General features: G+C 36.9%; 1 protein-coding gene across 1 annotated transcript in view; it reads left to right on the forward strand.

The window, feature by feature from the left end:
* The window catches only part of POU6F2 (POU class 6 homeobox 2), a 450196-nt gene that overhangs the window by 28628 nt on the left and 395222 nt on the right, over positions 1-26346 (forward strand). The gene's annotated exons all lie outside the window — the stretch shown is intronic.

Consider the following 26346-nt stretch of genomic DNA (forward strand, 5'->3'; position numbering starts at 1 on the left):
CATTTTGTTGAATGCTGAAGGTAAAGTACCAACATACACAGTTTCTTTTGAGGGTTTCTTGCCCTCAAGGAGTTTATGGTTTATTGTAGAAAATATGTCAACGAATAATCACAATGTAATGATAATTGCCTTAATTCATCCAGCTAACAAACATTTCTTGAGTCCTTGCTGTCAGCCAAGCAGTCCCAGGAATTGGGATATGATGAGTATGATCCCGGTCTTCTGATAACTCAGTAGACCACATCTCTTACCACATACCCCCCGTCCTCCACAGTGTAGCCACACTAGACATTCTTGTAGTTCCTCGAACATGCCAAGCATGCTCTCAGCTCAGAGAACTTTCTGTTCTCTCTGGCTGGATGCCCTTCCTCCAAATAGTTGCATGACTCCTTCTTGTTATAGGACATTCAAATTTTTTACTATGCTTACACCTAGATATTGCACGCACGTGTGCTTGTGTGTGTGATTTGAATGGATTTTTTTTCAGAATTCTCTTATTAGTTCTCTTAATTTATTAGATGATTATCCTGGATTTCCTTTATATTATTTGTAAATTATCTAATTTGAGAAAATATTTTTTTTAATTAATTAATTTATTTTTATTTTTGGCTGTGTTGGGTCTTCGTTTCTGTGCGAGGGCTTTCTCTAGTTGTGGCAAGCGGGGGCCACTCTTCATCACGGTGCATGGCCTCTCACTATCGTGGCCTCTCTTGTTGCAGAGCACAGGCTCCAGACACACAGGCTCAGTAGTTGTGGCTCACGGGCCTAGTTGCTCTGTGGCATGAGGGATCCTCCCAGACCAGGGCTCAAACCCGTGTCCCCTGCATTAGCAGGCAGATTCTCAACCACTGCGCCACCAAAAAATTTGATAGTTAGATAAATTTAAAAAAATTTATATTCGCTTTTTTACAGTAGTTATGCTTCTTATTTCTTTTTCATGTCTTGCTGCGTTGTCTGTTACTTGCATGGCAATGTAAGAAACTTGGGGTAATGGCAGGTATCTTTGTTTGGTCCCAGCCTGTTGCAAGTCTTTGTGATTTGTAAATATAAAATCAGCCTGAACTCTTTCAGTTGCAAATGACGGAAACCCAAATCAAGCTGTTAAGCAAGCTGGCTAGCCTAACTAATTGATAAGTCCAGGGTTAGGACTGTCTTCAGGCAGAGGCAGACTTCTGAGTTTCAAATAATTCTATCAGGACTATGTCTGTGTCTCCGTCTCTCACCATTATTTTCCTTTGTATTTGTTTATTCTTAGAAATACCTTCTCCCTGAAGTAGGAGATATGGAATGATTCTGATTGGTCTTTCCAAGGTTACAAGCCCACATTTTACTTCAACTTCTGTGTGAGGTGGTAGGTTAACCATGCTTGAGGCAATGGCCTGAATTCACTTGGTCACAAAACATGACTTGAACTGCCATGTCAAACATTTACACATTTTGTTTCCTGCAGAAATGTGTGATGTTCCAGAATGTGCTGTGAATGTTACTTAATATATAGTCTAAGCATTGTATTTTCCTTAAAAGATCTCTAAAATTCTGAGTTCTGATTCATATCTTGCTCCAGTGAAATCATGCAGGGGATTGTGACCCCATATAATTAAATTTTCTATATTTATATGTAAGTTGAATCTAAAAATGGGGAACAATTCCACTATCTGAAATATACATTATAAAACAAAATAGTGTCTCATAGGTTAAGACATATAGTCTTATGTCTTAAAAGCAGTATCACTAAAAGAGGAAATACAATTAGTATAAGTTGGAAGTGGAGAGGGAAATTTTACTTTTAAATATACTTTTAAAAATTTTATTATTATTTTATTTTGGGGGCTGAGTTGGGTCTTCATTGCTGCGCGTGGGCTTTCTCTAATTGCAGCGAGCGGGGGCTACTGTTCGTTGTGGTGCGTGGGCTTCTCATTGTGGTGGCTTCTTGTTGCGGAGCACGGGCCCTAGGCATGCAGGCTTCAGTAGTTGCGGCACGTGGGCTCAGTAGTTGTGGCACGTGGGCTCTAGGGCACAGGCTCAGTAGTTGCGGCGCACAGGCTTAGTTGCTCCGTGGCATGTGGGATCTTCCTGGACCAGGGTTTGAACCCGTGACCCCTGCATTGGCAGGTGGATTCTTAACCACTGCACCACCAGGGAAGTCCACTTTTAAATATTTTAATACACTTTTACCTTTTCATCAAGAAGGTTCACTTCCTTCACCAAGAAATTTATTATTTAGAATTCATTTGCTTCTTGGAAACACTCCTTTCAGAATTCCACGACTTCAAGTTCTGTTGCAGCCTGGTTTTCCAGATCCACTGTATGGCCAGCTTCTGGAATGTCCTTTCATTTTGCTGCCTTATTTGGTCTGTGGTTTCTTAAATCTCATATTCTCTTCACTCTTGGATTCCATGTTTTGTGGGTGTTATTGCTGGAATACATTTTCAAGTAATTCTTCAAGAACAAATCTGTAGATGGTAATTTTGTGAGTCCCTTGCATCTCTGAAAATGACTATTTTTGTCTTTACTTTTGATTGATAGCTAGAATTCTAGATTCAAAATAATTTTCACTCAGAATTTTTGAAGGCTTTGCCTCAATGTTTTTTGGCATCCAGCATTGCTTAAGAGATGTCTGAAACCAATTTGGTCCGTCTTCCTTTGAAGATAAATGTTGTAATCTCTGAAGTTTTTAAGGTCTTTAGAATCTTGGTGTTCTGAAATTTTACAGTAATGTACTTAGATTTTTTTCCCCATTCTTTCTGCTCAGCATCAGATGGAATCTTTCAAAATGAAGACATATTCTTTTTGTTGGTGTGTTTAAGCCTTGGGTAACTTCATTTTTTTATTCCTTTGATAAATTGATCCTGTCCCTTTTTTAAGCTACCTCTTTCTGGAACTACTGCTCAGATGTTTATCCTCCTGGATTGACTGTCTGTGTTGAAATATTTTACATTTTCTGTCTATTTGTCTTTTTTTTCTAGATTCTGGAAAGTTTCCTTGACTGTTTCATCTGGTATCCTATCAAGCTTTCAAATGTCAAGAATTACGTTCTGAATGTTCACAAACCCTTGTTCCTTTTATCATTGTAACCTCTTCTTGTTTTATGCATAAAATAATTTGTCAAATCTCTCTCATATAACCAATTAAATTATTTTAAGATTCCCTTTTCTTCCTTGAATTCTTTCTTTCCTCCAGTATCTGTAGACTGTTCTTTTAAAATTTTTTGGTTATTTGCTATGATTTTTCTCATGCATCTGACAATAGCTGGTTATCCGTTTGTATTTATGAATAAAGGAGTAGGATAATGATGACCTGTTGCTTTCGTGGCTTTCCTTTGCAGTATACTTGTGTCAGACTTAGCTCTATGACATGTGGAACTAGGAGCAGGTGAGCAGGGTGAATGTTGGCCTCCACTCTGAGGTTCCATCCCTCACTCTGGAAGTCAGTGCCTCCATTTTGAAAAGTGTTGGTGAGGATCAGAGGGGATTCCTCATTCAGGCCCTGATTAAATAATATCTTTTTATAAGTCTGTAAGATGAAATATTCAGAACAGTAAGAGAATGGGAGAAAAGATTTTAATCTAGTCAGGATACACAATTTTCTACTCAGGATATTATTATATAACCATAAGATACCACCATGTTGTTTTCTCAGTCTACTCTTGATATGATTTCTTTCATTTCCAGAGTCTGTGCAGACGTGTTAGTTTCCACAATTACGGCATTGAGAATAAAGTATGGGCTAACTGCTGTTTCTGCTTTGAGGAATTTGTTGAGATGGTCTTTATAGTCTCATTCACGCTCCTTTTCATTACTGTCCCATGAAAATTTGAAGTGTATGTATTTTACATCTGTAAGATACAATGTTCCTCTCTTACTCTTTCTCCTCAATAAATCAAACTCCTTAATTGTGTTATTCAAGGACTCACTATATTTCTTATCTACTTGATCTGTCACATTCTGAAAGAACTATGTATTATCTCCCTTAAGATTGCAGTTTCTGCCAATTTCTTATTGTATTTCTAAAAGTTCTTCATCTAATATATTTTGAGATTAGATTTTTTTCAATGCGTAAAGTTTCTTGACATATCTGTTTGGCAGAATGTACCTTTTATAAATATGAAATACCCCGTTTAATGCATTTTGCTTGAGCTATACTTCGATAGTAATATTGCCACCTGCTTTCCTTTTGTTTCCATTTGCTTATCATATCTTCAATGATTCTCAACCTTTCCTTACCATTTTATTTAAAATGCTCCTTTAAACAGCCTCTGGCTGGGTTTTGCCTTCATTTTTTAACCACGATTTTAGACATTGTTTCTAATATAGAAATTTAATTCATTCCATTTGTTTTGTTAATTGATTTGTTTGGTGTTGGCCTTATTCTTACCTGGTACATTTTATGTTTTGTAGTTTTCTTTTCTTTTTCTTTTTCTTTTTTTTTTTTTGCATTTTTCCTTGGAGTGATCAATTTTTTTTTTTTTCTTTCCGGTTTGGAGGTTCTACATCTTATTTCTCTTTCACTAGCGGCTGCTATTATATTGTAAGAAATATATTTGACCAATTTTTTTTCCTAATGGCAAGATCTAAACTGTATTTGTAGCCTCTCTCCATAATCCCAGGATAAGATAAGAATTTTAGTATTTATTTACTCCACCACAGTTTGCCATATTTTATTGAAAGTATATGAAATTTTGGTTCCAGAATTTATTTTAAAAGTTTTATTTCTCCTTTCAAGAATCCTTTCTTCATAATTGATCTAAACTTCAAAACCATGTTTTTAAATTCTTAGGCTTAATACCTATTTTATTAGTTTTATTCCCCAAATATGTCCTGTATACTACAAATTCCCTTGATTCTGTTACATTTATGTTGATTCATATCTACCTCCAATAATTTTTTTACAAAGGGCACATATATATCATATTATTTCAGTCCTCACATTAAAAAATGTAAAAATGATGATGTACATAAGAAGAGAATTCCAGGAAAATAGTTCATTTTGCTAAAGATTTCTTATTGCATTCTTAACATTTATTTGGAGACTCTTCTGTGAAAATATTTTGACTTATGTGTAAGGAAATGAGATACAAGAACAGTGTGTATATTTGTGTGTGTCTATGTATATACTGTTTTTGAGGAATGCCTGTCTGTAATTTTGACATATCCTTCCTGTTTTCTTGTGGTGCCGTTAGATGAAGGTGAAGGTAGATGATAAAATTTTAAGTTTTTTACTTGTATAAATAAAATTTGGCAACCATTAAAAAATGTTTATATTGGTACCTAAAGCCAATTTGGGCAACCCACAGTTCCAGCATTTTTTTCTTTGAAAGTAATCTTTCTCTCTCTTTCTTCTTTCTGTACATATTCAGGACCTTATCTTTATCCTCAGAATTCAGAAATTTGTCAGGATATGTCAAGAAATAGGCCCTTAAGAAATAATCCTGCCTTGCTCTTAAGAAGACGTTTGGATGTAAGGCTTGTGGCTTTCTTCAACTTGGGAGAAATTTCTTTTATTATATCTCTCATTAATGCTTGTCTTTCATTTTCTTTGTTCTCTTTCCTTTTATGATATCCTCTGTTTGTTTTTTTCTGTATTCTTTTCTCTGGCCTTCCAGTTTACTAATTTGTCTTTTTTTCTCCTTTGTCAATTGCTCATTTTTCATGCTTGGTTGCTTTTTTTTTTTCTGGATAAAATATTTTCTCAAATTTACTGAAATGACTTGAATATATAGGTATATTTAACATTCACTCTTTTCTGTAGGTGTTATTATTCTGATTGCTCACCAGGTTACACCCTTACCCCTCATTGTTTTTTACAGTAAAACACTCAAACGTGCATTTCTATCAGTTCTGATACACGTGTATAGATGTGTAACCACTACCCCAGCCAAGACATAGAAAGTTCCCTAGCTCCTCAGAGGCAACCGCTATTTTGATTTTCTCATCATAATTTATTTTTGCCTTTTCTAGATCTTATTATAAATAGAATCATTCAGTGTCCACTCTTTTATGTTTTGCTTCTTTCCCTCATAATGTCTATGAGATTCATTCATGTTTTTGAATGTATCAGTCTTCCTTTCGTTCTTCCTTCCTTCCTCCCTCCCACCTCCCTCCTTTGTTTCTTTCCTTCTCTCTTTCTTTTTTTTCTTTCCTTCCTTCCTTCCTTTCTCCCTCCCTCCCTTCCTTCCTTCCTTTCATTCTTTCTTTCTTTTTTTTCTTTCTTTCTCTTATTTACTTTTTTCCTTTCATACTCCCTCCCTCCCTTCCTTTTTCTTTTTCTTTTTTTCCTTTTGTTCCCTGAAGGAGTATTCCACTGGATGATAAACCAACTTGTTTATCCATTCATCTTTTAGACATTTGGGTTGTTTCCAGTTCTGAGCTACTGTGATTAAGCTGCTGTGAACATTCCTGTACAAGTCTTTGCATAGACACATGTTTTCGTTTCTTTTGGGTAAATACTTAGGAGTGGAATTGCTAAGTGATAGGGTAGGTATCTGTTGGGCATCTTTTCATGTGCCTATTGATCATTTGTATATCTGCTTTTTGGAAGTATTTGTTCAAGTCTTTTGCCTAGTTTCTAAGATTAATTTAAAAAATAATTGTTTTGCAGGAGTTCTAAAATGTATCATGTGTGCTAGCCTTTATCCGATACATATATTGTGAATTTTTTTTCAGTCTCTAGCTTGCCTTTTCATTTCTAAGCAAAGGCTTTTAAGAGCAGGAACTTAAAATTTTGATAAAGTCCAATTTGCCACGTTTTTCTTTGCAGGTTGGTGCTTTTTGTATCTTGTCTAAAATTCGTTGTCCCCCAGTGGACATTGGCAACTTCTGCAATGTCTGGAGACATTCTTGTTTGTCACAACTTGGGTGGGTGAGGGGCTGCTAGCATCTAGTGGGTAGAGACCAGGGATGCTGCTAAGCCTACTACAATGTACAATACAGCCCCCTCACAACATACAATTAGCCAGTCCCAAATATCAGTAGTGTCGAGGTTGAGAAATCCTGGTTTAAAGTGACACACAACGTCCAAATGAGTTTTCCTTTTTTCTTATTGGAGAGTTCTTCTTAGGAAGGTGTTCCCATCTAATTTATAAATTTATAAGGTCTTATATTCTCCTATATCTCACTAGAGCTACCACTTACTGAGAAGTTACTGTTATGCAGGCTCCGTTCTATGTACTGTATATATTGTCTCACTGAAGTCTGACAAGCAGGCATTCTCCCCACTTTACAGGTGGAGAATCTGAAACCAGGAAGGAAATAGGCCCAGTGGTTAAAGAGCCAAGATTTCTGTTTAGATCCGTGTGAGACTTTAGTCTAAGACTAAACATTCTTTTGTGTTTATTTTCATATAAAACAAATTACCAGTTAAATTGCTTATTTTACTTTACTATTAAAATAATACTGATATTCAAAAATAGATGTACTGTATTTGTACTGTGATGATAGAGCACTTCAGGTTGAAAGGTGGGGCAGTAAGGATATAGGTATTTTCATTTCCATTTTAGAGATTGACAAACTAAGAAACTGAAGCCAAGTGCCTCATCTGATACCCAGGAATGAATTTCAGCAATTGCGTGCACCTCCCTCTGTTTTTGTTTTCCATTTGACTGTCCAACTTTCTGATGACTGAAAGTAGTATTGAGCAGGTTTTGCTTATTAAGAAAAGACATAAGCAATTTCTCCTGACAGCATGGAAAACAATGTAAGTAAAGTACTTATGATGATGATAGTGTACTTCCAGAGTGCTTTGTGCAATCTGAATGAGTAATAGGGAATATATTTGTATGCTTGTGACCTTTGAGGCTTCTTTCAAAAACATTGGGTACCTTTGATATTACACTGCATATCTTTCTAGAAATCCTAGCCATACTGGCATTGAGCAGGTGTTCTCTAAAAACACTCATTAGGCTTTCTGCCACCATCCAGTTGCACTGAGGTTCTATGATGCTTCTGTCATGTAAATTAAGAGTGTGGTACTGCAGAGCTCAAAACCCCATTACCGACAAGACATTTTTTCGGCCTGTGCCCAAGCCTTAGGAACATTACGGTACATCCTCAGGGACGCCGAGGGGAGCAAGGAGGGACTCCCCCCACCTGACCCCGACCAAGTTCCTCCAAATTCAGTTAGAGCAGTTCCGGCAGCGCTGCTATTGTGATTTTTCACATTTTGGAAGTTTGATTTCCAGAGTTGTATGATTAAAGGTGCTTGGAAATTTTTGATCTGCAGGACAAAGTACAAACCTTTAACCCCACAGAAACGGCCCACCATGAGTTGCCTCTTTCCAAAGTTGCTAATCACATCTACTTCCCTTCCCTCTTAAACATACACCTCGTGCTCCATCCATAGAAACTTTGTACAGTTCTCTGAATTTTTCTGAATGTGCCTTATTATTTCATGCCTCCATCTATTGGTACATGTTTTGTTGTTTTGCTTTGAATTCTTTGACATTCTTTCCTACTTGGGGTATGAAAAAGTTCAAATTTAAAAGATAACAGCAATTTGTATTTCAAATGGATAGACCCATTTATATTCCTAGAAGGCAATATTTAGAAGTCTCCATTGATCCACACCCTCTCCAATACTTGAGGTAATCAAATTTATTAATTTTTCCCAATCTAGGGGGAGTAAAATTGTATCTCATTGTTCTCTAATTGCATTTCCCTGAGTATTAATGAGGTTAAGTATCTTTTCATACTTTTTCATACTTTTATTTGCCGTTCTTATTTTATCTTCTGTGAAAAGTTCGTTCATGATTTTTGCAGATATTTTCTACTGTTTTTCCCATGTTGTATATTCATTATGTATTCAGAATACCAATATTTTGTCTGTAATATGCATTCTAAAAACAGTCTCCCTATTTCTGCCTTACATTTTTACTTTATGGTGGCTTTAGATGGGCAAAGGTTTTAAATTTTGATGCAGAGGAGATGAATGTTGAAACTATTCTATGTTTGTTTCTTTTAGTGTTGTGCTGAAGAAAGCTTAAATCTCCTCAATGTTTTAAGAATATTCTCTTTCACGTTTTTCAAACAAGTTAAAATTTTGTTTTTCACATTTTAGTTTTCAGTCTACCTGGCATTAATTCTTTTGTTTGCTGAGAACAGGAATCCAATTTCATCTTTTCTCTATACAGATAGCCTGATGTCCCAGCAGTACCAAATACTCAATCTCTTCCCCAGTTATCTGCAATGTCACCTCTGTCATAGATTAAAATTCTGTATATGTGAAGGTCTGTTTCTTGGCTTTTAATTCATTCACTACCATTCTGTCTTAATTACTAATGCTTCATAAAGGTCTTGATATCTGGTAGGGCAAGAACCTAAACCCTTGTTGAGATTTTAACTTGCATGTCTTTTTTGAAAAAAATTGGAGAGAATTAACATCTTTATGCCATAGAGTTTTGCAATCAATGATCATGGTATATCTCCTCATTTATATAGATTTTCTTTCTATAAAAGTTTACACCTATTTTTAGAAAATTTGTAAAGTACTCTTTGTGCAGATCTTGAGTATCTTTTTAGATTTATTACTAAATACCTTGTAGTTTTGTTGCTTTTCTTTTTAACAGAACTTTTTCAACTATTTGCAACCTTTTTAACTTAGATTTTCTAACTATAGTTGCTGATGTAAAGATCATAAATCAGTCACCTTTTCATAAATTAATCATTTTGTCTGCATTTATGATATTTTGTCATATTCTTTTGGGTTTTCTATGAAACAATTATATAATCAAAAAAATTTGTTTCCTTCTTTTCTATCTTTTATACCTTTGGTTTTATGTCCTATGACACTGGCTAAGATCTTGTCTCCAATATTTAATTAAAATAGTGGTAGTGAGAATGTTTGACTTGCTCTGCATTTTAAAGGGTGCTTGGCATTTCTCATGATTGAGAATAGTGGTTCCCATGAGTTTGTTATAGATATCCTTTAAAACAGTAAGGACATGCTCTTTTATTCCTAGCCTGCTAAAAATTTTATATTATATTTTATATCTATAGTGGAATTTTAATCATATGCTTCTTTTGAATACATTAAAACAATCATATAGTTGTTCACTTTAATCATTTAATATATTGAGTGTCTTTTATAGATTTCAAAATATTAAATCATCTTGCATTTCTCAGGTAAATGTGACTTGGTCATGATGTATTGTTTATATACATCACTAGATTCTGTTTGTGGATATGTTATAGATTTTTGCATCCTTTGTTCGTGAATGAAATTAGCCTGTAAATCTTTATTCTCCTATATCCTAGTCTAGTTCTGGTATTAAATTCTTGCTTTATAGACTGGGGAGTATTCCCTCCTTTTTTCTTCTCTGAAAGAGTTTTTAAAGATCAGATTGACTTTTTAAAATTTCATCTGTAGAATCATCTGAGACAATGTGTGTGTGCATGTGTGTATGTAGACTTAAAATTATGGATTCCGTTTATTTAATAATGATGGGAGATATTCATGCTTTTTATCTCTTCCTGAGTCTTTTGGGAAATTTTCTAGGAAATCATCCATTTTTGACTAGGAATTTATATTCTTTGATATACATTTTTCATTGAATTCTCTCATCTTTTTAATATCTGTTTCATATGTAGTTATGTTTCCATTTTTATTCCTAATGTGGTTTACTTGTACATTCTCTTTTCTTGTCTAAATCATTCTTGATTGAGATCTGAGCGTTTATTAGCTTTTTCAAAGGAACAGTTTTTGCAGTTCTTCTCTATTTAATCTTTTTTTAATAGTTAACTAAACTTTCTTATCATGTTAGCTCCTTCCTTCTGCTTTCTTGAGCTCATTCTGTTATTTCTTTTCCCACTAACTATTGAGATGGATGTTTAGCTCGTTAATATTTGGTCTTTATTCTTTTCCAGTATGTGCATTTAAATCTATAACTTTCCCTAGAAGAACCACTTTCTCTGTATCCCACAAGTTTTACTATATGGTATATTCATCATAATTCAGATGTAAGTATTTTAAATTTCCATTATGATTTCTTGAGTTATTTATTAGATTTTGTTAACATTGCCAAATATACGGAGATTTAAAAATATGTATGTTGATATTGACTTCTAAATTAATCATATTTTAGTGAGATGATGTGACATGCTTAAAGTTGATTCTTTGAAGTTTTTTGAGATTTACTTTATGACCTAGTTAGTTTGCATAACTGTTCCATGTTTTTGAGAAGAATATTTATTTTATTATTACTAGGTACAGAATTATAGACAGGTCCACTAGCTCATGTTTCATAATTATATTGTTCACACTTTCTGAATTTTTGTATGTTTTTTTCTAGCAAAAATAGAGATATATTAAAATCTCCCACTCTGGTGGTGGATTTTTTAAAATATCTCTGCAATCCTATGACTTCTCTCTAGATTTTTAAGTTATTTTGAGTACATACATATAAGTTTAATATTGTTTTAGTTTCCAGGTGAATCAACTATTTTATCACTGTCAAGGGTGACAGCAGGGAGACCAGTTAGGAAGCTATTGAAATAATCCTGGTGAGTGGTACTGGCCTGGGCTGGACTGGAAGGGCTGCAGTTGGTGAGAAGTGGTTGGATTCTGGATATATTTTGATTTAGTGTTGGATTAGATGTGGGATGTGGGAAAAAGGAGAGTCAAACACACCCCCAAACGTGACCTGAGCTGCTGGAAGGATGCAATTGCCATTTGCTGAGATGCGCATGCCTAGAGGAGGAGCAGCCTCTGGGGGTGAAAAGCAGCCATTCACTTCTGGATGAAAAGTTTAAGATACTGTTAGATGTTCAAGTGGAAATACATGGAGGGAGTGGTTGGATGTTTGGGACTTAGGAATCAGGTCTAGGCTGGAATTTAGTCTTTGGGGATGTCAGCTTGTGGCGGGGCTTTAAAGCCAGGAGCTTGGGGAATGGGTCCGAAAGAGAGAGGATAGCTAGAGAAGAGAAAGCCGGGGGACTGGGCTCGAGGGTACGTCAGTGCTCAGAAGGTGGCAAATGAAGAGCCACCTGCAGAGACCATGGAGGCCTGGGAGGTAGAAGGGACATGTGACAAATGTCGTGTCCCGGAAACCAGGAGGGTTTTAAGGAAAAGGGAGTGATGGATTGTGTCAAAGGCTGCTAAAAGGCCAAGACATATGAGAGCTTAGAATTGACTACTGGATTTAGAAACGTGGCGGACCTGGTGTCCTTTAGTAGAGCAGTGTGTCGTAACCAGTCTTCCCTCCGTGGGTTGCTGAGAGGAGAGCCACATCAAGCCCTGGCCCGGTGGAAGCATAAGCATCCTGTAACAAGCGCCAGCTGTCGTTGTTCACTCGACTGCTGGGCTGCGGCTTCTACTTCACTTTGCAGGAAACCGTGGCCAAGAAGGACGCGTGGTGTTTCCACCCACCCATGTGGTGCTGCCTCAGAGACACAGGGCTTTCTAGGCAGGCAGACAGACGCCGCCCCTTATGCTCTCCCAGTGGCTTAATGCCCTGGGGCTGCTGTCCTCCAGGACTGAGGGCATGGCATTCCTCTGCTTTAGTACAGCAGTGCCTACTAGGCAGATGACAGGCAGGCACTGGGATTCAGTTAGGGGCTCTCTACTTCAAGTTGTCCTCGAGATAAGAGGAGAAGGACTTGGAAAGTGGGACAGGGGAAGATGCTGGTGCTGTTGTAGCAGAATTACAAATCTTCATCAAATATAAAACAGTATTGACCCTTCCCCCTTCCAATAATTGGTACTGGCAGAGGATGAATTGAGCTCTCGGAGTATGAAGAAGATGATGCCAGGGTAGAAGCTATGGAAGCAGAGAATATGAACTCAATCTATATATTACTGATATTCCTCAAGAAAGTTCTAGAATGTTCAGAAACAGTGAAGGAAATTGAGAAGCAGTGGCCAGTGAAGTAGGAGAGTCTGGCAAGGGCAGCATCCAAGTGACGTGTGTCCACAATCTCTGTTCTAAAAATCAGAAAATCTCTTTCCTGTGCTAAAGAAAGCCCCAAGTCTGCAGACCAAAGGGCTCATCAAGAAGCATTGTTTAATAGATTATCTATTTTTAAAAGTTAGAACTTCATCTCACATTGTACACCAGGATAAATTTCAGATGGATTTAATAGTTAAATAGAAGAGAACATTATTTTAGAGAGTAGAATGAAAAGATAGGGGACTCTTATCTGCCACTAGTTTAGGAAGAAATCTTCCCAGGTATAAACAACTCTGGAAGAAGATGCAAGAATGAAAACCAAAAGGATTTGGCGAAATAAAAATGTGAAACTTCTAGTGGTCAATAAATACTATAAACAAAATTCAAGGGGAAATGAAAAACAAAAGTATTTGCATATGGTGATCATTTCACAATATATATAAATATTGAGACATTATGTTGTACACCTGAAACTAATATAATGTTCTATGTCAGTCAGATCTCACTTAAAAACTTGCATAAATTTGAAAAGGATTGACACGATTCCTACAAAGAGTTCATAGAACTTGATGAGAGAAATGATACTACAGAGTAGACAATATTCAGAAAAATAATAAACCCATGAAATAAAAAATACAATGCAGAAGCATCTAAGTACACCCAAAATTTAAAGGAAGAAAATTAAACTTATGAAATGCTGTTCTTCATCTGAGAAACTTACAAAAATAAAACAATCTGTAAAGATGTTAAAGGAAAGAGTGTTGAAATGCAAGGTAGTTAGACCTTTTTGGAAAACAATTTGACATCATTTGTTTTAGTCAAAACAATTTGACCAAAATCCTTAAGAGTATAACTTTCAGCAAGGTAGTTTTCATTATTAGAAACTCATATGATTATAGTGATCCAGAAAAAATATGTTGAAAAAAGATGCTCATAATCTCCTTAAACATTAAAATATTGTAAATAGTTTAAATATGCAGCCATAACACAGTGATTACCTTAAATATTACATAGCCATTATGGTACAATTGTTGAGGAATATTGAGTTTGGAAAATCTTCAGCTGAGTGAAATAGGATAGGAAATATACCATATGATACCAAATTTGTGTGTGTATGTATTAAAGAAATAGGTCAAGTAGTGTGACTGTGGAAAGTATACATTTTCTATCATATGTATATTTTCAAAATTATCTTCAATAAGCATCTACTTCTTTACATATTATATTATTATATTCTTACATATCACATTACTATTAATACTTATAATAATATATATTTTAACACAAAGAGGACAGGAGACAAAAGAGAAAAAAGAAAACCAAGGAGTAATATTGCCAAGAGCTATAGAGCTCATCTAGGGCGATTTAGGGGGCAAACGACACTTGCTAAAGCTAATGCTTTTTCCATTCTTCTTAACTGTCTCCAGAAAGCAGAAAGAGTCGACTCTCCCCAAACTTTGGGGAAGTTGGCCCAGAGAGACCCATGGGATGATTTCCATTTTGCCTAAGGCAATTTGGACCACTGAAGTCATTTCCTCTGATCAAAATATTTCATAGCATAAAGCAAAGTGGACAGAAAGAACTACTCGATTTACCAGAACCTTGAGGCACCAGCTGCACATAAGAATGTGAGTGAAATGGTCCCCTTTACATGACTGGCACCTTCTCTTGTCGGATAGGCACCTGCCAATCTGCACCACGGTCACCTCGTGATGGTGGCCAAGAAGTGATGCCCTTGGCCAGAACCCACGGTTATATTGATTTTAGAAAAATTATCCATAAGCCATTTTATTAAAAGCTTAGTAAAGGGTGGTTATTAGGATCTGCAAAATAAATTTTTGATACTAATAATACTTTTCGAATATAGACTGCAAGTTGGAACAATATCAGAGGAAACATTCCATTTTAAGGTTTCCCTGTGAATACGAGTATGTAACAAAACACCTACTCTATACCTCTAGCTATTAGTATTTTATTTACTTAGTGGCCCTTATTTCTCCTTTGAAAAGCGGTTGAATTTCCTCCCTCCTATCATTCAGCATCCTTAGAGTGGCCCTTGGCATTTAATAGGTAAGACTCCAGACTCCATGCTATCCACAAGCTTGGAGTTAGAGGAATTTGAGTGTTTGTATTTCAGTAGCTGGTGCCACTGAATCTGAATCAAAAAGGATGCTACTTATTGTTTCTAGATCCATGCTCTATTTTGGATGCTTGAGAGAAGACACATTTCCCCCAAATACTTAGAGATACCAAGAGCTCTTGTTTCATTTGCTACCCCACAGACTTCCCTTCCCCATATGGTTATCTAGTGGGCACTGGGTGATGACTTTATGTAGAAACTTTGACCTGGCGTCTTAGAACTCGTACGCCCTCTGTTCAGGTAACATTACAAAGGCCAGGTGGTGGGAGACAATATAATCATATGAGTTCTTCTTCTTCCAGAAGAAATTATAGTCCCTCTCTATTGTACCTGAATGGGTGTCCATATAGTATTACTTAATGAATAAAAGAGGAAAAGAGGCATTTAATAAAACTCCGGTACAGCCCCCAGCCCTGTAGATGTAATTCCTGTAGCATATGTGTACATTCAGTGCAATGAGATTTGTATACATTAATTACACCTGTCTGCCAATCCTCTCTCTCCTTTCTTTGCCCAAGGATGCTGTACGTGAACATAGTGCATCCCATGGAAAACCTTTTTATCCTCAAAGGTGCTATCCTGATGTTAATTCTGACATAAACTCGCGTGAAGAACAGAGAAATTCAGGTTTGAGCCTGCCACACTGAGAGTTTGCTTGGTTTTATCTGAGTATTATAGGACACAGGGAATTTAGCATGCTCTGAGGCCCCTGAAGTACCTCACTACCACACAGGACATCTTTTTTTAATAACCACTTTTACACAGTGCAGGGGAAATCTCAGCCACACACAGCTCAGGATGCTGTAAGCAGAGAAACTCCTGGAAGCCGTCCGTCCCTCCTAGGCTTGCTTTCTCATGACACACATCTGTCTAAATTCTTTAGTGAGGATTCTTGGCTCCAGAGTGGGAAGGAGCATGGACACCCCACTTGTGAAATAAATGGGGAATGTAGAAGTAGGGGGAGAGCTATAGCCACACCAGTTCAGTGTCATAGAGCGTGTGTGATAAAATCAGTGTCTGAGGTTTCCTTGGTCTTTGCCTGGGGAGAGACAGAGATATTCCTGGAAAAACGAGTAACACCCCAGGATTCGAAGCATATCACACCCCACGTATTTTTAGGCATTGAGAGAATACACATTTTATATTGGTGAACAGGTACCTAAAAACCGCACAGACATATTTGGGTGAGGAATTCCGAAAGTATATTGTGTGGCTACCCAGAGAACTGATGTGGTTAGAAACATGTATGTGTGTACGGCTATAATGACATTTCCTTGTATCACATCTATCAGGTTACAAGCAGCTTATAATTTTCGTTTTCTAGTCACAGCCAAACATTATAATGGCACAAACCATAAATCAACATCGACATAGAACACTGCTTAGCACATACAAATGTATGTGCGTTGCAGAGTGATCTGAGATTACAAAAATATATCAGAAGTCAAAAGGAGCTGGTGGAGAGATGCTGTGTCTTTATTGAGATTGTTTGGAGGATCCTAATGTACTGTCACTGAAAGAATAATTTTTCCTTTACAATCTACTTAGCAAAGATTTATTGATCCTTCCCCCTTCATAGAGAATTACTGATCCATTTTGGAAAATCAGATTTTCACACCTTTCATGAGAATGTACCCAGCGTGGTTCTCAGGGGACCGCCGGGGAAGTTGACTTTGACACTCGGTCCCTTGAAACTTACACACCACAGCCAGGAGTCTCATCACTGATTTGTTGCACCAGGCCATAAAATACTTTCATACATTTATAGAGAAATGATTGTACTGCAAGGACTTATCTTTCCATGCTTGTGGATGTATTCAGGGTACTGTTATTTGTGTAAATAGCATTTTTCAGATGTGGTACTTTTTCTTTTTCTTTTCTTCCCCTGTCTTCTCAGCTGTGATGTGATGAACAGTAAGGTAAGATAAAAGTTGTTGAAATTCATGCTGCGAAGCCATGGGATGCTGTAGAATTTCTCAGTGTGTGTGTTAATAACTTTCTTAGCGAGGTACACATCTGCTTGCCCCTCATTATGGGAGTATCCGTGGTAGCAAGGTAGCCTGCATGGTATATTGAAGTATGCATCATAATGAAGGTGATTTATTATAATTAAAACAGTGTGGAGAGGAGCTTTGTATCAGACATACCGTTTCACAGAAGAGCTTAATAAAGAGCATTATTATTAGTTATGGATTTGGGTGAAGGATGTTGTTTCCTGGGAGTTATATGCGTATTAGTCAAAGTCTGAAGTTGCTCTTTCGAGTTGTTCTGGATTGGGAGGGAAGAAACCCTCATTAAACGAAGAATTTTCATACTGATGGGGAGGCTGGCGTGGATGCGTTTGCGTACAGGTAAGAGAGGGACGGGAGAGAAAGAGAGAGAGAGAAGAAAATGACATGCACCTGAACTGCTCTCGGTGGGTGCAGTTCTAGAATCCTTTATTATATATCTGTGGAGACAGTGGCATGGACCGTAAGTAGCTCCTGTCTCTTGATAAAATAATGCACATAAAGTCGGGGTCAGACTGGGTTCGCTCTGGGCTTTGATGCTGTGGAAGGTCACTAGGGGAATCGATGGACCAAAATGAGCCCTGAGTTTCATGCAGTCAATGCGATTTTTCTATTAAAAGTGGACACTGCTAGGTGTAAGCCTCAAGCTTCCAACGTGGTTTGGCTTGGCTTTTTCAGATCAAGAGTAGATGGCAATGCAAAGAGCTGGTTTGTTAGCATAACTGAGGCGAGATGCTGAATGCAGTGCAGGAGAGGCTGTGTGCAAACACAGCTTTCAAATTTGGTGCCCTGTTATTTGAGCAACCAAATGAGTAGCCACTTGACTGCTGCGGGGTTACCTTGTTCTCTGTTTATTTTGTGATGTTCAATGAGTCAAGAATTAAGGGGACCCTATAAAAATGTAAAACGAATTGTTACTAAAATCAGACTATTTCTAGATCTTTTCTACATTCTGTCTATCCACCCACCCACCCACCCATCTATCTACTATCCATCCATAATCTATCTAGCATCATAGCCTATCTTATCTATCTGTCATTACCATCCATAATCTTTGCTGATTGGAAAATAGAAGGATTCTCTATGTATTTTTTCATCAATACCGTTTCTGAAATAAATTTTTTGAAAGTTTGGCCGAGCCAGATGTGAACAGAAGACGTTTTTTTTTTTTGCGGTACACGGGCCTCTCACTGTTGTGGCCTCTCCCGTTGCGGAGCACAGGCTCCGGACGCGCAGGCTCAGCGGCCATGGCTCACGGGCCCAGCCGCTCCGCGGCATGTGGGATCCTCCCGGACCGGGGCACGAACCCATGTCCCCTGCATCGGCCGTGATGCCACCAGGGAAGCCCCAGAAGACTTTTGATTGTCCGCAAATCTAGAAGACTTCTGATTTTGCATTGATTCGTCAAGCTCTCGGATTCTCTGCAGGGGCAAGCAGCTTCCCATTTAAAAGGACAAATTATAAATGCAGTTTTACCACCAGAACGAAAGTTCTGGAGCTGCTGAAGGATCTTTTATGGGTTTCTCTTCATCATGTCACATTGCCACTGAGATACGCTGTATGTCATTTAGGGAAACATTACAGAGGGAAGGCAGTGTCGTTTTCTTTTGAGGGAGAAGGTGCATGAGAAAAGAGTGGGATTTATAAAAATATTCTAAGTCTAGGAAGGACACCTCTTTTGCTCTCTCCTACAGGAGGACTGCAGTGACAAAGACAAGTTAAGTGGCAGGTTCTTCATTTTACTTAGGGCGAAACTTTACTTCTTCCTGCAAATCAGGGTTCTAATCTGCTGAGAGAAATGAGAGAAATGCCAGTCTCCCAGTTACCAAAGGGCCAGGAAGCTGGAGGAATTAAGGAAAATGAACTTTCTATCACATTGAAACACATTTGCCACTGAATGGCTACTTTATGTTTTTCCTTCCACTCTAAAAGATAACATTGCTGCCCGGATTTTAATTTAAACAATTTAATTTAAACTTCCGGAGTTTTAATTTAGTAAAAGAATGCGAGAGAGAAAATAGCTGAAACCACTGTTGACCCATGACAGAAAGCCAAGTTCCCACTCCCTCACACAGGGCCCTGGCCTCCTTCCACGTTCAGATAAACAGTTTTTACAAAGAGCTAATTGAGTATATTTGTAATAGTCCAGGTCAAGTACAAAGAGGTCTGAATTTACTTGCTGAAACTGGAAAAATGTCCCCAGGGAATAAGAGGTGACAAGAATAAGGGGAGAAGAGGTGTGCAGAGGACAAGTGAAGAATTTTGCCTGTAGGATGTTGTCACCGGGTATCTTCGGCTGGGGCAGTGTGCCTTTATGCCTGCAATTATGGGTCTTTGCGTGTAGGGCCCAAATGGAGTAATTAGGTTTTGCATTAGCATCCTTATCCCTCGAAAACCTTCTTTTAATGATCTCTAGAATTGGGTGCAGTAGGAATGATTAGAGTTCTTAGCCAAACCATTTTGAGTTTGTGTATTTAATTATCAGAATCCCAAAACAACTCAGAAAAATACTACTGAAAATGGCATTTTAGAGTGTGTTTCCAATGGCGCAGAACCTCAAATCTTAGGAATCTGCAATATGGACTTTGTAAATACCTGGAAGATATGGAAAGAATGATTTAATCATAATTAATTGTCATGAATGATGCTGTACTGTTCAAGTCTAGTCACTATGTTATTTTCTGAAGTGAGTCTTCAACATTTATTCTACATAATAGTAAATACAAAATCTGACTTATGGGCAGAATGATTTTTTCCCCCTTTGTTTTACCAGTGATTCTATAAGATGTGCCCATAAAAGTGAGAGGAAGGGGGGACTTCGAGATTTGTAGTGGTGATTCTTACTTTCCAGAATAAGTTTATTTGTGAAAATAATAGGCTACTTAAATTTTCTGTGCCATAGATTTTTAAAAAATCATATGTTGGGGACTTCCCTGGTGGTCCAGTGGTTAAGACTCCGTGCTTCCGATGCAGGGGGTGTGGGTTCGATCCCTGACTGCGGAGCTAAGATCCCACATGCCACGTGGCACGGCCAAAAAAAAAAAAAAATCATGTTTTGTATTCCAGGAAAACTTGGTAAATGTAAGAAAGAAAATATACTTTGCATATGAACTTACAATGTATGCCATTTTATATTTTGCAATATATTTTATGTTATTTATTATTCCACTTATATTTATTATTCCTTAAATTTATTATTTTATTTTTATTATTATATTTATTATTCCATTTAACTCATAGTGTCCTAGTATTTTAACTTATAGGGTCCATGGGAAAATGCAAGAGTACCCCTCATTGATTATGATTTTGAAATCCTTCTTGCATTATAGTCCTTCTTTGAAAATGAATTTGAGTGACTCAGTCACTGCTTAGAGACCCTGAGGCCTTTGGGAGAGGGTGAATTAAGACTGCCACTGAGATGCTTCTTCCTGCAAAATCACTTCCCTTCAGATGAGGATACTGGGATAATGGAAAAATCCTTAATCTCAAAAGCATCCCTGAATGTGCCACCCTGAAAATCAACCTCATTCATCCCTTTCCCCACCTTCATTTTTTTTCTTTTTTGAGATCTCAGAAAAATTGAGCACATAAATTAAAGTGTCCCTTTAGCCGCCCTAACTTATGCAACCAGCATTTACTCAACAGAACCCCGGGTTTCAGAGACCTTGACAACCACCACAGAGGTCATATTTTCACCCAGATGAACTGCTCATGAAGAATTATTTCAATGTCTTAGAACCAAACAGGCTTTTCTTTGATTTCAGAGACAAAGGCTCCCTTCTTTTCTGTCTTAATTTTTTTTTTTTGAAAAGATGTTTATTGTGGCTATTTCTGGGGAAAATCCCACTTTCCTGTTATGTTTGCGCATCTCTGGCAATATATCAGGTGAATAAAGAGGTATAGGCTCATATCCTGCACTTACATGATTTCTTTTTTCTCTGGTGGCACCCCTTCCCTGTTTCTAGTACCACAGACCAACAAGCCGTGTTTATTTATCTTTCTCAAAAAATTGGTCTAGTTCTGGGGAAAGGTTTTGATTGATTATGCTCTCTGGAGAGATCCTTTGCCCCTCACCCTAATTGTTTAGAAGTACCATCAGCAGAGGTTAGGATATCTTTCTAGTTTTCTGAAGACCAAGAGTAAATAAAATATCTCTTCACCATGTACCACCCCAAATTAGAATAGGCAAAGAGGAAACGTGTAATAAGCAGTTTCCCATGAGTCTCCCATAATTCAAATATATAGTAGGTTTATGTTGATGGTCTTGAAGAGGGGGCCCTTCTTAGAATTGTTTGCTCTGCTGGGTAATCCATTGAAGGGACCAGTTGAATGAAAGTGTGTTGTCCACAGACCTGTGACAATAGAAACTGTAGCTAACTGAGCATTCAAAAATTAAGAAAGAAAGTGGCTTAGAAATGTTGGGGAGGAAGAAGTTTTCCTTTACCCTTCTAGGTTCTTCAGGATGGTCGAAGAATTAAACTGACATAAGACAGATTGACAGGAGAAAATCAAACAAAATTTCATAACATGTGTACAAGGGAGACACCCAGGAAAACTGAGCAACTCTCCAAAATGGCTGAAACTCATAACATCTTCAGCCAAAGGCAAAAGAGGATATTGGGGGTAGTGGTTTGGTACCTCAAATAGGAGGAAGGCAAGTGACATGGAGATGGAAAAGCAAATGTTTGGTAAACAAATGTTTGCTGGGTCACACACAGACAATGGGACACAGAGAGGAATTTTAACAAATAGACTTTGCTAGGTTCTTCCCTGTCTAGAGACCTAGTTCATACTATAGTTACCTATGGTGATAGCTCCCTTCCTGGAACAGGTCCTCCATCTACATTCTTTAGGCAGTTAGGGGAAGGTCAAATATTCTTCCTGAGTCTTTGGGGCCTTGATTGTTTTCAGTTTAAAATAATCCATATGCCAAAGAGACATTTTGGCATGGCAAAGTTTGCTCATCAGTTCTGGAGTCCCTCTCTTCTGTAACATAAGATTGTTCCTTTCCCCTTGCAAGAACTGTCTGCAGGCCTTACCCTGTTCCACCAAGATGTAGGTACAATTCACATTTTTTTTTTTTTTGCCACCTCCACTTCCTCCTTATACTATACTTTTCCTTCCTTCAGATCATCTGGTCCCTTTGGACACTGCAAAATTTGCATTTGTTTCAGGGGAAAATTAAGCTGACTATTTCTAAGGAATTTGAATACTCCTATGAAGGCCTCTAATTTTCACAGTATCTTTATTTTGCCAAGGGTAAATGTATTTGAATCCCCAAAGCCTTAAGTTAGTTTCAAAGAAGATAGTCAATAGCGAAGGCCCTACACAAAAAATTCGCATCTCTAAAATGTAGCCTTAAGGCAATTTGAGTCTTGGAGAAATGTCTTCCCATTTTTCGATACGGCCTGACTTTGTTATAACCTTGGAATTAAGTGCACTGTTTATTCTTTCTGGTAGATCCGTTTAAAAGCCTCTTTAGCAATGTTGCTAAACTCCTAAGAACATTGCCTTATTAACTATACTCACTTTTTTCCCCGTTACCTTAACTAACTTTCAGTTGTCTATTTAAATTTTGACTGGCATAGAGTGGGCCCCACGAAAATACCACTGCTTAGGCTGACTTTAGTGATACCTTCCTGATTTGTCTTGGGCAAATGAGAGAACTTCTTCTTGCCGCAGTCTCACCTTTTGTTGACAGAGACTGTTAGGTCACCATAGAGATATCAGAGGGGAAAATGTGGGTGCTCAATAAGGGTGGAAGACAAAACTCATAAAATGCTTTTAGTTCCTTGGGAAGAGGTAATATATAAATACACGGATTAAGGGCATAGATTCAAGCCAGTTTGAATTCACATAACTTTTGTTGGACAATCGTATCACAATATTGACTCAAGTCCAGATTAGGGCCTCTGGGGTGTCTCTTTCTCTGCTGATTTGCAGTTTATTGGTTCTGCAATTCCATTACTCTCTATCTGATTTCCTCAACATTTCCCTTGCTATTTTACTGTGGTCAGAAGTTCTGTTTGGGAATAGCAGGGTACTCTTGTATGGAATGCTGGCATCACATTTAATTTCCTTGATTCTGGGACACTCACTTTGTTCTCTATAATTTATTACAAGAAGAAAAAGAATCGATAGTTGAGAAACCTTATTAGTTAATTTCCATTGAAATCTGACTTTTTTTTGGGTCCTGTCTGTCCTCGGATGTCTACATCTTTAATTTTGCGAAGTATAGATGAGCCCCTTTATGGATGCATCAACTAATTGCATTCACTTAAAGCAAAAACGAAGAGACTATTTTTTTTTCTTTATTCACACACAGTAGACATTCTCCATAATTGCAAAATGAAAAGAAAGGTACAGTAGCCATCCCAAGTAATCCTAATTAGTTCAATGGATATTTGAGCTCTATCAATTACTTAAATAACTTAGGGAGTGGGAGGTATGTGGGTAAAGAACCATCAGCATGTGGGTTGATAGTCCCAAGTAAAACAAATGGCTTGAAACCCAGATAATGTCCCAGACTCTGGCCTTGAGATACTTCTGACTATAGCACCTGGTGAAAGACATGTCTAAAAATTTTCATTTCTAGTTTTTGAGCAATGAGGGAAGGTTAGGTGACGGGTGAATTTGGAAATGAGACTGTGAAACCAGAAGTCTGATTGGAGCTGGACTAGGTGAAGTACCGGATTAGGTACAGAGCTCGATTCAATGACATCAAATCCCTGGTGAATGCACGTGTCTGGAATCCTGGGCTTCAAGCAGTTGTACTGAATCCCCTCACCTGCCTTTTATCAGCAGCTGTATTGACAGGATTTTCATTACTTCCTAAATATCTTCACTGGCTTGCTTTATTTTTCTTCTCAAACATTGATATGTATATATATATATAAACCACTGGTAGTGCTATCATGTTAGTCACCACCAATTTCATCATCTTTACCATTTATTAATGGTCCTACTTGCTCTCTAATACCCCTTTTCTTCCTGATATATCTGAGAAACCCTTCTTCTTCCCTTTGAACTCCTTTATCTGGAATTAACCCAGTCAGCTTCCACTGTCTTCTGTTTCTGTGGCAAGCATTACAGGGCCAAAAGTTTTCTTCTTGTAAAATAATGTATATGTAGTAATACATATGTATATATATGTAATTGTGTGTATATATGTATATAAATATAAAACATGTATAGAAGTGTGTATATGTATATATGTACACATGTATATATGTCTATATGTGTATGAATGCTATTAATAATGCTAAAAATGCATTAATGCTAAAAATGCTATTAATTTATTTGTTATATACATGTATGTGTATATGTACATGCATGTATATAACAAATAAATTAATAGCATTTTTATCTCTACTACCATAAAAACCTATCTATGTTTTTAGTAAAGTTAAGAAATAAAATTTGGTGACTTGGTATTAGCCTGAATTGCATTTACTAAAATCTAGTCATCCTCTCTTTAAGATATATTTTGTAGTCCTACCTTTAATCAATAATTAATGCCACTTCTAAGATAATAAACAACATTATTTCCTCAGGAAATAATCAGAAATTGACTCAAAATTTATGTATAGTTTGCATTTACTCACAAAATGTAAACTTGTTTGAAAAATCCAAAAGCTAGGTTTTTCTAGGAAAAACAACTGGAAAAAAGAACATCAAAATATGTGGTTATCCTAATGTAGAAGAATTATGGGTATTTATATTTTCTCCTTTATTCTCTTTTATATTTTACAGTTTTTCTACAGTAAAAATGTATTAACTTTGTAATAAAATACTTAAACCTTGATTTAAGAAAACTAATAAAGCAATACATTTTCAATGGAACAAATCCAAACAATAAACCAAGGGCTCTGCTTTTTTATCCCACTGAGGCTCTTTTGTCCCACTGAGGCTCTGCTCCAGTTTCTGTTTACTTTTTCTGATATTTTTTTCTGTGCCTCTACGACCACACATAAATACATGCTTGCATACTTACATACATACTTTTTAAAAAAATGAAAATAGTCCCATATACTGGCCTGTGGAATTCTGTAAGCAGATTGTTAAGCTGTTGGTAGTTTGAATGCAGCTATGACAAGAGTGTTTACCTCATGGAAATCAGCAAACACGAATCAAAGCTTCTTTTTAAAATGAGAGCTGGTTTCCCAGCACACCACGGACCCATACTATGTATTTCATTCTGTAATTTCCTTTTTGCATAGTAATGCAGGCCATATTCCACATCAGGACTTATAGCTCTTATCTGATTATTTTATGGTTGTGTGATCTATTGCATGGATGTAATGAGCTCTCTATTGATAAACTTTTGTGCTGTTTAAAATTTTTGATATCAAAAAAGAAATATCATGCTTATATCTCTTGATGTATTTGTGCAAGTAATTCTGTAGGACAGATTCCTAAAAGTGGACGTTCCTTGGTCATATAACACAAATTTAAAGTTTGACTATTTAAAGTTTGACTAAAGTTTGACTATTACTGGCAAATTGCTCTCCAAAAATCATTGCTCTAGTTTGCACATCAACCAATTCTTTATCTCTAGTCACTACTTGAGATTATCAGTCTTTTAAAATTTTCTAATTTGATAGGCAAAATAATTGGTACTTTGTTTAATTATCAGTGAAGCTAATCTTATTTTTATAAGTTTATTGTTCATATATATTTCTTCTTAGTCTTTTATTATTGATTTGTAAATGCTCTTTATATATTAAAGATACTACATTTTTGTTACATGTGTAGTAAATAGTTTCTCCCCGTCTATTATTTTCCTTTATCTTATTTAAGGCTTCTTTTGCCTTCTGGGAGTTAAAATCTTGCTTTATGACATCCAGGTTTCATGTAAGAATTATAAAGTGTTCTCTAATCTAAGGCTATGAAATTATTAGGTGATCCTTGGACTTTTTCCACATGCTTTCATGCTTTGGGTAGGTACTTCCATTCCTACCCAAAGATCCAAAGAGTGTTGAAATGATCTGTTCTCTGCTTCTTTACTTTTCTCCATGAGAGGAGGAATTGTTAATTTGATGGTAAGAATTATGAACACTTACTGGGCCAGATTTACAAATGTGTGGCCTGAGTGTTAAAAGTCATAGTTGCCTGTGGCACAGCCTCTTGGCTTCTTGGACATATGTGTTAAAGTATGGATAGAGGGTGGGCAGAAGAGGATGTGGGAGGAACAGAGAGAACAGTTGGTCTTCCTGCATTATTTTTATAGAAGTGCCTTTTCAATGCTTGTTAAGACTATGAAAATAAGACATTAGAGGAAGCAGAAGAAAATGGGCAATTAAAGTGTGAGTGGTCAAGTG

This window comes from Globicephala melas, chromosome 9 (genome assembly GCF_963455315.2).
Source record: "Globicephala melas chromosome 9, mGloMel1.2, whole genome shotgun sequence".
In the NCBI taxonomy this organism is placed as follows: Eukaryota; Metazoa; Chordata; class Mammalia; order Artiodactyla; family Delphinidae; genus Globicephala; species Globicephala melas.